Genomic DNA, 9,604 nt, shown 5'->3' on the forward strand with positions numbered 1-9,604 from the left:
AAAAGTAATAAATGTTATTTGCAGTTAACAATTTTCTTTTTTCTTTATTACAATATTTATGGCAAGACTAGGTAGTGTGTCAATATTTTATCAGTATAAATAAAGAAGCTTTGTTTTTATACACACTCAAGATATACTTAATATATCTTATCACCAATATATCTAACGGACAAAGGTATTCACTGATCATCATTACAGAGCTTTGAGCTATCATTGTTCTCTAAAATTATTCGGAATAGTATGCGTCATATCACATAAATTTTATGCTTCGATTCGACAAACGCACAGCATTTACTTATATTCATCTATCGTCGCAGTTATTCAAATAAACGCATAGTGGAATTAAAAAGGGATGAGCTAGAATGTTCTCTTTCATCTCCCATACATCCACAATCACCATCACACAATAAAAATGTAATTTTATCACACGCGGACAGGAAGCGACACGGTTGATCGACTATCAAAGTCACTAGCAAAATGCGGCCGGCGTAATCGTTGATTAAAACAAAGCCTCGCCTCGGGGTATTTATCCTGACTTTTAACTACTATATGTGTAGTATTTATTATTTACTAGCTGTGACCCGCGGTTGAAACCGCGTAAGTCCGTATCCCGTAGAAATATCGGTATAAAAAGTGCCTATGTGTTATTTCAGTTGTCCAGCTATCTACGAAGCAAAATAGTACTATTATTCACCAATAGATGTCAGGAAAAAAAAACACGAATAAAACACGAATATGACATTTTCTAAAAAAGATTCCTAGCTAGATCGATTTATCGCCCCCGAAACCCCCTATATACTAATTTCATTATATACATTTTCATGAAAATCGTTGGAGCCGATTCCGAGATTCCAATTATATATATATATATATATATATATATATATATATATATATATATATATATATATATATATATATATATATATATATATATATATATATATATATATATATATATACAAGCAATGCTTGTTTAAAGGTATAAGGTATAAAATATATAATTCATTAGCATTTTGCATAGCGACGGAAGAGATGATTTACAATTTTCATTATCGAAAAAGGTAAGCTCGTAGTAATTATAAACTCAAACTAGGTTTACCCTGTGTTTGAATAAGTAATTGGCTTTCTTATAACTTTTTATAATTTTATGTGAATGTGTGTTGTAAATGTAGCTTGCGTTTAATATTATGTATATTAATATTATAAAAAAAGATAAGTTTTGTTTGTTGATTTTTATTGAAAAGGCTCCGAAACTAGAATGCCACGTTGCCTGTAAATGTTATAGGCCTAGGTTTATTTCATTTTTAACCCAGGGACGGTCGGCTAGCAGTACACATTTTTAATAGAAGTACGCTATTTTATATTGTAGAAAAGAAAAATAAACGCTCACTTTATATTAAACTAAAATTTCATATACAATGTATGAATAAAGATATGATTAAAACAATGCTTGTTATTTAAGGGTCTTGAAACACCGTCTGAAGCACGTTTAATAGGGAATTTAAAGTTGATCTTCATAAAAGGTTTCTTGCCTTTAATAAAGTTCAAAGCGACGTACCGCCGGTATAAGTAGTATAGGTATTAAGGAATTCAAGTCAGCTTCTTATTTCAGCATCCAATCTGCAATAACTTTTCATTGCAACTGGAGCACAGAATTACGACCTGCGTTACATTGGCCAATTATTATCCACAGCTCAACATTATATACTCGGTAAGTATCATTGATAGAAATACTATTTATTTGTCTTGAAATTAATGATAAAAACACAACAAATAGTAATTTTAAGACGAGTGTAATGAAGAGACGCCAAGACAAAAATAAAGATGCCCTCAGAGCTTGGCTAATTACTTTACATAGCACTGAAAGTGGCAAGTCGCCGCCCTTTCCGTCTGCAGTCTTACGTATTACACTCTTAAAATATCCTCACGACACGTCGTAGATATTCACAAATTACAAGTACCGCGTTTGTAAAATTTTATTAAATTGTTCAAGTTATTGTTCGTGGGGCAGACGCATGCGGTATATATTGCAATAAACCTGAGTACCTTCTGCGACCTTTGCAATATGAGCGCTTTTATTTTATAGCTACATGTACCAACATATAAGCAGCTCTGGAACCTTGTTTAGAACGTAGAGGTAAAATCAGTTTTCTAAATATCCACCTACAAGTTTGCTGACCGTTAAATTTCATAACATCGTGACTTTATTGTATGGAAATTGTAATATTTTTAGTCACTATGTAATTAAACGACACCCTGGGGTGAAATAATATGTACGTAGACTAACGGCTCTTATGTGTAACTAAATGCTTCAACGGAGCTTATTGTATTAACAGCAAAATTACCTCTCGAGACGCTTTCATCTAGCGATAACTTAATATTCACGTTATACATGCCTACTTAGTGATCTAATGGCCTGCTCCGAGTTTCGCAAGAGAAGCACTTATATTAAAATTTATTACGATGCGCTTTATCGAATCGAAGCGAACAAAGTTAAAGAAGAATAAGCGAAGGACTTACATTAATTCCCGACGACTGCAGCCGATATTTGCTGTAACGATATTTTTATAAAAAGTGTCTGAAAGTGCAATAGCATTTGTTGTGCATTTCTTGATTTATATTTATAGCTTGGTTTATATTTAAATCTTTATTTGCCATCATCATGCATATGGTCGAGCTATAAAAAAGATGGCTGTCGTAATTCACCGTACTCTGCACCGCGGAAGATTTTTGTCACCAAATAAATAAAACTTGATACGTCTTACAGTAAAATAGAAAAATAACAAATGTTATTACTTTATTATATTTCATTTACACATGTTCTAGTAATGGGTATTGTAAAATACACTCATACCAAGAGAAAGCATTATTTTTATAATAACAAAAGATACATTTTGTAACACCATAACTTTCACGACGACGATCATTTTAGTTGTATGATCGTATTTAGGAAACAAAACAACTCTTCGTAACAATATAAAGTTTAACATTCCTAATTAAGTTAAAACGCTTAAATGGATGACGAAAACTGAATATTCCCCGCGATCCGGGATAATCCTGTAATTGTAGGGCGGCTGCGATTTACGCGCCCGTCTCTTCAGTAAAATTTTACTTCAGAACATAAAACAAACAATTAAACCGCTTACCTTGTTACGTTTATTGCCTTAATTTCTTGTGGTGTCTGATGCATAGGAATCTGAAGCCTTTCGATGTCGTTGTCCAATTAAATTTGTAATTAATAAATTTCATCCAGCTTAAAAGCTTAAACATAAAATAGTATTTATTATTTCAATTTCGGTAAATGAATCCCCGTGCGGAGCCGGGTGTGAAGCTAGTTAGATATAAAATGAAATCATAATATTCAAGATAAGCTACATGATTTTCAACATACGGTATTAATATTCACGTATTCTATTTATGTGGGTAACTACAATTCCTGAACAAATATCAAGCACATTATTACAGTGCACTGTTTCCTAGACGAATGCACACATCGGTGACGCAAACAGCTCTTCAGGCGAGCACTCGGGGCCCTCATAAAACACCCAAGTTTCCTCCCAGATAATATATGACCCGTCCTCTTGTGATGTGTTTACGAGAGAGCAAAAAATGATTAACTTGCTGACTTATTGCGGGATACTTTCTTTGTGCATATTATAAACACTGTTGGCGAGTGTTTTTATTTTTTTTATTTTTTAAATAAGTAGATACTTGTTTATATAGTAATTTAGATGTTAATTTCCTTATCTCGCATTTCGCAACAGTTTCGCTTCATAATTTATTATCAGGATAATAGACAATGTTTATGCCTTGCTGAAGCTTTTTTTAGCTCCGGGAACTAAACGCATAACCCCCCGGTTATAACATCTACGCTACACCCACGCGCTATAAAGTTCGTCGAATTAAATTGAACTGTAGGAAAATGTATCGGTTATAGATTTTAGAAAAAAGCGACTTCAATTTCATTAACAATAATCTGTACTAAACCCATTGTTAGTCAATCATTATCCACAAGCAAAAATAATACAACGCGACGGTATATTTGCACCAGGAAAGAAAACCCCTCGGGGAGGTGAAAACATAAAATTTTATCTTCGAATCTGACGTAGTGATTTTTATAACCCTTTCTCAAAAACGCATTTGTTCTTAATGCTCTGTGTGTGGCTTGTGTTGGGATTTATAAGCGTTATTTTCGTACAATATCGTAAACAGCCTCGCTATCCCGCCGGATTTCTGAAAGATTTGATCTGAAGTTATAAGAAATCACAAACTTACTCCCCCGTACCGAGATCGATACGTGACTTGATAGCGAAACAGATACGTAGATACTTTTAAACATTTATGAATTTCCTGCTTTAAGTATTAACATATAAGCCTTACGAATTACAATAACTGCCTTAAGAATTAAAATAACTCTCTTCGAAATTAATATCGATACATATGTCATTGAACAATAACGTACATAAATAAAAAAAATCTACTCAAACATTCTCGTCCTCTGTTTTACGCTGCTCGTACTTCCCACAACAGAAACATATGTAAAACAAACAAAGTGCTCAGAAACCCCACATAGCAAACAAATATCTCACATCAAAGCTAACGCAACAATAAGAATTCATAATACGATAACGTAGAGATCAATGCGGGAAAACATCTGCGATGCACTATTCCAAATGGCCTGTATATCATAACACACTAAGGCGGAACAAAGCACAGTGATATAGTGTGCGAATCCTTATTTACAGATACACTAGCTGTGACCCGCGGTTAAAACCGCGTAAGCGTGCTGCGTAACCGTATCCCGTAGGAATATCGGTATAAAAAGTGCCTATGTGTTATTTCAGTTGTCCAGCTATCTACGAAGCAAAATAGTATTATTATTCACCAATAGATGTCAGGAAAAAAAACACGAATAAAACACGAATATGACATTATTTCAGTTGTCTAGCTATCTACGAAGCAAAATAGTATTATTATTCACCAATAGATGTCAGGAAAAAAAAAACACGAATAAAACACGAATATGACATTTTCTAAAAAAAATTCCTAGCTAGATCGATTTATCGCCCCCGAAACCCCCTGTATACTAAATTTCATGAAAATCGTTGGAGCCGATTCCGAGATTCTAATTATATATATATATATATATATACAAGAATTGCTCGTTTAAAGGTATAAGATGATGCAACGTATACCGTATGCCGTAAATATACCGTTTCCTATTTCATTATGCCTGTTTTAATGATAGTAAACATTATATTATAACCTCGTTAATTAATACCCAGTAACCTACATACGTATAATATTTTTAATATTGTTTTGAGCAATAAAATGATAGTTGAATTGCTGATAGTAATAGCTAATGCTCTTAACCCTACAGCAATGAAATATTTCATGCCTTTTGGTATCAGTATAAAGCGAACAATGTAGCCATTTATCATTCTAGCTGCTAATAGTTAAATGTCCACTACTTCACACCATCATCAATCTAGCATCTGAACTAAAATATCGCTAAGCATTTTTCAATTTCAGTTGGTGCTTAGATTTGACTGAGAAATTGTTACACCCCAATAATTTAATTATTTTCTATTGCTTTATTATTTGTTTGTTTAATACAGGCTAATTTTGGGTATGTTATTATTAATCATTAGGAATACAGTTGTAGGTATGTACAATGTACATATATGTCTAAAATAGTGGCAATCTCTGACATTATTGGCTAGGCTAAAATCACTTTTATGTATAACTTGATCTGCTTAAAGCTATTTTCGTTATAGCTCATGTTAAATTCGCCGAATAGTGATCAAATATGTAACTGAAATCGCAGTTTAATTATTTGGCGAGCGCGGAGCGTCACTGTCACGTCACCTCTTTTTGTTTAAGCGCGCACACAATTTTATCCTCGCCTAGAAAATTAAAGGCTAGTGTATTATTAATGACATCAAAAAAAACATAATGAATCAAATTTCAAACAATAATGTACTCTCAAATATCTGTTTACTCGCGTTGTTTGCTATATTTCTTAACGAAATTCAATGACGCTTCTTGTTGAACAATATTAGATTCCGTGACTCCGTGAATATTTTAATGGCTTTGTTTCCTTCGTTTACTTACGCTACCTTTGTAAAGACACTCATTCCTTTGAATAATTTAGTACGCGATCATAATGGCAGGATAAAACAGACTTCTTTATAGCGAGTGTGCATAGATGTCTTATATTACGGTATGAATAAGGAAAGCTAATTTAATCCAACTTATATCTGTAGCACAGATAACATAATACTATACTATCTATAGCTAAGAAAACACATGATGATTTCATTAAAATAAAACCGCTAGTGCATACACTGCTTTTGGCATATCCAAATTAAAGTTATTCCAGCTATACATCAAATGTATATTGACGCCGCACTTGCATATCAATAATGCATAGCAATATTATCTATATTCGGAAATCGAGCTGCAAATTCCTTCGGTCATCGATCAGTGAGGTTTTGGCAGCGCACATTGTTGCTGGAGGCGCTTGGCCGACCTCCAGGGCCGATCATTCCGACGTAATCTCGCATAACTTCTCGAACATTCATAAAAATTATCCAATCCAATTGTCACGTTCAAACCGTATTTCGATAGTGGGTGAAATACTGGCTATAAATATTGTGCCCGTGATATATGTACAGAGTCAAAAAAACAGGTGCCGAGAGCACGTTTGATAGGACGTTTTACACTGACTACTGTCATCTATTACTAGTAAAAGTATTTTCAATTTTTAGGCAATGACACAATGTATGTATTGCCGAAGCAAAAAATGGACAAATAAACGACTAGTGCAGTCACTATGTAGTATATCGGATATTTGAGACCGAAATTCTGAACGAGAGACCAGTAATGGCGATTTATTGTCATGAATTCCTTGTGTCAACACAGGAAGGCGATCTAGCGAAAGCGTCCGGCTCGCCTTGGTTAATCGACTACTTTACAGAAGCCATTTGAAGTAAAAGCTTTTTGTATCGGCTAAGTTTGAAAAGGAAACTCCAACAGGCATAAACGTTTCACTTCCAAACAGACGTTTAATTTGAAATGTACTTTTTCGAATAAACATAAAAACTTTCCAATGCCCGCTTTGAAAGAAGAAAATATTGGAGGGAATGTTTTAATTAAAGTTGTTAGATATTGCGCTTAGATACCTAATCTAGGGGAAGTTTCACAATCTTGAGGTTCTTTGCTACGTTTTAAAACTTTAAAATTTGTTATGAGTAAACAGAACCGCCGTGAGAGTGGACACTGAGGTCTATATCAAAGGTATATCTAAATCTGAACCAAAATATTTTATGAATCCAATAGATAGTGGAAATTTCTCTTAACGGTTGAATATCCTGAATAGGAATTATATTAAATTAGTATTGTGTATAGAAATTAAAAATGCCACTGTAATATTTACTCCAATTTTAAAATATAATATCAACTTTATGTCGAATTGGTAAACGAATAGTTTTCACAACATTTAAAGGTCATTACTAAGTGTATGATAAATACTCGCAGCAAGAACTTAACTGTTTCATCAATTTCATAGAAACATTATACATAGAGTTTGTACAAGGACGTTGTTAGAGTTGGCAAACCAATAAGTTTCGTCAATAACGTATACTTTAATGATACAAGTTATATTTTATTGACTTCCTTTAGACTAACTAGCTTGCTAACTTTAAGAGTTGCCCAGAGTTGCATCGAACCTGAATGGATTGTAGTCAGAATACGCTTGCAATATTAAGTGTGCTATTTCATATCTCTGTAAGGATGATTAAACTCAGAAATATTCCAATACGTAGATTATATGCTACTACTTTCGTCTTCACTTTATTTATTTTAAATAATTTAACAATAGACACATAGTAATACATTGTGTTTAAAATATTTAATAAATTATAATAAATCAAAATTAAGCCTCAGCTTTGTAACCCATTCAATAAAAAAACGATTAAAATGCGACCTTTAACCACGTATATAAATATAAATCATTCTTTTTAAAGACAAATATTTTTGTTTAGGAAATATTTGATTATAACAAGAATAGGATGATGTGAATAATAATACTTAAACTGTAACATAGCACAGAATTGTAAACACGCGTCTATATAAAATCCTACAATGGACCACACGAAATAAAATCCACACACAAAATTTAAATATTTCCTTCTAAATTCGAATCGAATACCCTCAGCTCACGTACATGCAAAGTCGGAACGGACAAAGTCCTGATGTACGTAATCCATTTCCTTAACATAGTTTGTAGCGAGTTCCTACCAGTCTTGTAAAACGTTAGTTACTCACTGACAAATAACTGAAAACTTTCCCAGCGGCCGACAATTCACAGTCGCGAACGTGGTCTGGTTAAACAGACTCTGTTTGATTTGTGCTCTGATTATATGGGTATTAATATAATCGTTGCATGCTTGGCAACCGGGGAGTATATAGGCGATGCATGGCATTATCGTCTTTGTCTTTAATTAACGCTTAATCTTCTTGATCAGATTTTTAATATAGAGATCTAATCGCAGTCTATTTGTTGTACTAGCCGATCTCACGTCGCTCAGGGATAAAATCAGGAATGAAAATGAGATAAAATGATAATAAAAACAGGTATAGCGCAACTTTCTTTTTTACTTTATATCCTATGATAAATGAATATTAATAAAAAAGTTGATTGATGTGTTCTGATAACAATAATCAAGAACTCAAAACAATCTTAAATTATACAAGCATTTTGAACGCTTTACATTTTACGCAAAAATTGTCAAAGTATTTATTTATTTTCTTATTTTCCTTTAAATGCCTATTTCTTCCTTTATCGAATTCTTCAATTCTTCCTTAAATCTTCTTTCAAAAATTTGGCACATGATTCAAGGTCTCGTCATTCCCTTACAATTTTGTTTGTTATTCTTTTCTAAGGTACAAAACGAGTTAATTTAAAGTTAGATCGAAATAAAGGTATGGTAGGTAGGTTATTAATTTGAAGGCGATTCGGTTTTTTGTAAAAAATAAATATGAAAGACGGTCCACCCCGGCTTCGCCTGTGGTACATATATATGGCTAAACGTTGCTACGGTCTACTACGGCTAAACGTTGGTACGGTAAATACAGGCTACGTAGCGTGGCGGTAGCGTTGCTACGGTTTGGCAAAAAAAAGCGGGTTCGAATTCCGCGTCTTGATCAATTTTTTTCTATTCTTTCAAAATTTCTCATTTATGAAGCATTTCAATGCTACAACACTAAAATTAAATTTAACAAATAATTATCTAAAATGTACGCTATTAAGTCGGTTTATAACTTTTGTTTATAAGAGTATTCAATATTTATTTATATTCATACGAATATAAAAATATAGGGAAAATGATTTTTAAGTAAATCTGATGGAATTTATAATAAAAAGAAGATTTCAAAAAATGCGTGCTCTAAGAAACATTTCAATGGCCTATTTGGATTCGTTACCAAACCGTATTACAGAACAAGCAAATGGCATTTTTTGTTGTAACACCGACCAAATAATAATAATATGACGTTATATTGGTTAATTTTAATATAATATGAATATTTTTATTTACTT

This window comes from Zerene cesonia, chromosome 13 (genome assembly GCF_012273895.1).
Source record: "Zerene cesonia ecotype Mississippi chromosome 13, Zerene_cesonia_1.1, whole genome shotgun sequence".
Classification (NCBI taxonomy): Eukaryota; Metazoa; Arthropoda; class Insecta; order Lepidoptera; family Pieridae; genus Zerene; species Zerene cesonia.